This window comes from Zea mays, chromosome 6, assembly GCF_902167145.1.
Source record: "Zea mays cultivar B73 chromosome 6, Zm-B73-REFERENCE-NAM-5.0, whole genome shotgun sequence".
NCBI classification, from domain to species: Eukaryota; Viridiplantae; Streptophyta; class Magnoliopsida; order Poales; family Poaceae; genus Zea; species Zea mays.
The window spans coordinates 68089254-68092758 of NC_050101.1; the positions used below are offsets into that span (position 1 = coordinate 68089254).

Genomic DNA, 3505 nt, shown 5'->3' on the forward strand with positions numbered 1-3505 from the left:
GTAGACTACTGCAGAAGGAAAAAACACACTGTACTTCTGCTATATTGTCAATTGTCTGCAGTGTACTTGTTTCATACTGTCAATACAACAACACTGTACTTCTGCTGTCTGCAGTGTCTTTGACATATATGTATACATATGCTTTTTTTTCATTCAATTCAAGTCAGTAGGTCAAATGGATGCTTATTTCTGTTCTAATTGTCGAGCACAACCTGTGCTGTTTTTTATTTACATTGCATCGTCGTTGTTCTGTTAAGTAGTTTTGAAAGGACGGCCTCTAAATGCCAAACTATAATTCGCTCGTCATTTCTAAGAACTAAGGTCCCTCAGGCTAAGTATAATGGTAAATTGCATATGCTTATCAATTTGATGGAACATCCGGTTACCTTTTTGCAAATCACGCGGTTGGCAAGGCTAAAGCACAATGGATGCTAAAGTGGCCTTTATGGATATAAAATTATCACTAAACAAAAGATCCAACAACAAAGTCGTTGTAGTATAGTGGTGAGTATTCCCGCCTGTCACGCGGGTGACCCGGGTTCGATCCCCGGCAACGGCGTTTTTTTTTATCTGTTTTTTTTTGCCAGTTTTACCAGAGGCGTTGCTGCCATGGAACTAGGAGCAGATGGTGGAAGAGAACTACTTACTCCAGCTCCAGTTCCAGAGAAGAGACTGCTTGGAATCACCGTCGCCGTCTATGTATGTCAATGTGTCGCACTCAGATCAATATCACCTCAAAAACATCCCTTTGGGAAGCTACACAAGTGCCATCAGCAGACACGAGTGACTGCTGCTGCAAGCTACAACCTTTGGCCCTTTGCCCTGTCCAAATCACCAATCAACCATGTGTTTCTCAGGCCATCAGCAGGCGTTTTTTTTTATCTGTTTTTTTTTTGCCAGTTTTACCAGAGGCGTTGCTGCCATGGAACTAGGAGCAGATGGTGGAAGAGAACTACTTACTCCAGCTCCAGTTCCAGAGAAGAGACTGCTTGGAATCACCGTCGCCGTCTATGTATGTCAATGTGTCGCACTCAGATCAATATCACCTCAAAAACATCCCTTTGGGAAGCTACACAAGTGCCATCAGCAGACACGGGTGACTGCTGCTGCAAGCTACAACCTTTGGCCCTTTGCCCTGTCCAAATCACCAATCAACCATGTGTTTCTCAGGCCATCAGCAGACACTTCTCCATTGGCCTGACCTCACCAATGCAAGCCATCAAGCAGCTCCAGCAGCGTTTCTCAGGCTCCTATCCTAGCTGTGCTTTATGTGCTCCCCCAGTAGTAATCATCAGGCATTGTTGCTAGTCACCCTGCACTTATGGATGGGTGTGTCACTGTCATGCTCACAGCTCATGGCTTCTCCATGCTTCTCAGCTGGTGCCTCTGACAGGCTGCTCCTCTTTTCGTCTCCCAAAGAATGGCACACCACATTTTCTTTCTTTCTTTCTTTTGAGGGCTAGTTTCTCAATCCCGGAGGAGATTTGAATTTCCAAAATAGCCCCAAGGAATATTGATCTCCCACAGAAATCGGTGTCATGCTTGGTACATGGGCTAAGTGTCTAATGTATTTGTGTCATGCTTGCTACATGGGCTAAGTGTAGGAGGTAGGGTTGCATGTTCGGTCTCAACTCTAAACTATATCATAGAAAAGAAGGGTCTGAAGCTTCATTGGATGCAGGCCAGTTAATGTTCCCATTGTTTCTCTCTCTCAAGTCAATCGTGGATCTTGCTAGTTCCATGCCTCTCATTGGTATGACTTATGGTTGATAGTTTCCTGCTCATCATCTGTTGTGTACATGGATTGTGCACACTCAACTGCTCACAGCCATATAAACAACAAATTCAGTTAACTAACTAATCGTCATCTTCAGGATGTAACATCCTCCCGGTTACTTGGACTTGGACCAAGGCAGTAGCGAAGCTAGCAAATATTTTATCGCGGTCATCAGTATTAACTACTAGATTTTTACTATAAAACTTTTGTTATTAACACTGTTTTCTATTAGATATTCAAAAAATTACCGGGGTCAGCTGACCCCAAAATAAGGGCTGGCTCCGCCCCTGGACCAAGGATTCAGAAGTCATCGGTAATAAAAAGTATTATCTCCGTTCTCGAATATCTGTCGTCTGCTAATTCATTTTTGAACTAAACAACGATAAATAAAAAAGAACGAAGAGAGTACAAAAGTATAAATTTGCAAATGTTTGGTCAGACGGTGTTGGGGATGGGATAGGTAATTAGGTTACTACCTGCTGCCAGGTCTGCATTTGGGGGTTAACGTGTCTAGTAGCTTTAGTGTCAGCTACCTTAGCTTTAGTATAAATGCAACTGATCCTGTCTGTGCTCGCAGATCACAATCATATCACTGAAGCACGTGTGCGCATACACACACAAGACAAGAAGAAGACAGTGTTGAATGTAATTTTGTTGTTGATGCAGGGACGTCTGTAGCCAAAAGTTCAAGACGCATCTGCAGGAGAAAGAAAAGAAAGAAAAAGAAATTATCATCCAGAGAATACGTGAGAAATAAGCAGGAATACATAACCAAGATATTTGTCAGGTCATCATGCAAATCCTTGGAGTTGGCGGCCACAAAATAGGAGTTTGTTGTAATCTTTTCCTATTATTTAGAATAAGTTAGTTTTATATCCAATTAGAGACGGGATATATAAGCACTATTGTAAGCTGCGGAGACGAGAGATCAACAGTTATCATTTTCTTTAATCTACTACATATTCCTTTAGTTTCTTTCTTTGGTGCTTTGACGAGAAAAGCATTCGAGTCTCTCTGCGAAAGTGAGATCAACCTTGTTGCTCGACTAATTACTGGTGGCAACAGATTTGGTAGCAACTGATTTGGCGACTCCGCTGGGGAACGATTTGCAATCGTTGCACAGAGACAAATTGCTGGCGATTGGCGTCCTTATCGCCAATCATAGTCAGGGCTATGGAGGAAAAGACAGCGAAGAAGGCGGCGTCGAACAAATCTGAAGTTCATCCCTTGAACGTGGTCAAGGTCACGATGGAGGACCTTACAGAGGCGGACCGGAAGGAGATTGAAGAAGAAATCGCACGAGAGATGGAGGAGAAACGGAACGAGAGATTGGCTTGCTTTCGAAAAACCAAGAATGGTGTGATCAAACAGATTGGTGGGGCAAGCACGTCTAGCAAGAAGGTAAGTTCATCTGTCACTTGTGAAGAACTAGCTCACATGATTGATACCGCTGTAGCTAGCAAATATGGGACTGATGTCACAGAAATAACACACATGATTTCTGAGGGAGTGCGCAATTCTTTTGACACATTTAGATCTGAGTTTAAGCAAGATATGAATAATAATAATATGCCTAGACAGATCCGATATATAGTTCAACAGGTTCAAGGAGAATTGCAGGGTAAGCGTGTAGAAAATCTTTCATATGCGCCTAGTTATAACGGAGCAGTTGCGCGTAATGATGTAAACCAAACTGTTAATGAGAGGAGTGGGGATTCAGTAATGAAC

At 42.8% G+C, this 3505-nt stretch overlaps 1 non-coding gene across 1 annotated transcript; it reads left to right on the forward strand.

The window, feature by feature from the left end:
• The first annotated feature begins 487 nt into the window (after positions 1–487).
• TRNAD-GUC (transfer RNA aspartic acid (anticodon GUC)) lies at positions 488–559 on the forward strand. The gene has a single exon. It is a non-coding gene; the product is annotated as a tRNA-Asp (tRNA).
• The last annotated feature ends 2946 nt before the right edge of the window (positions 560–3505 follow it).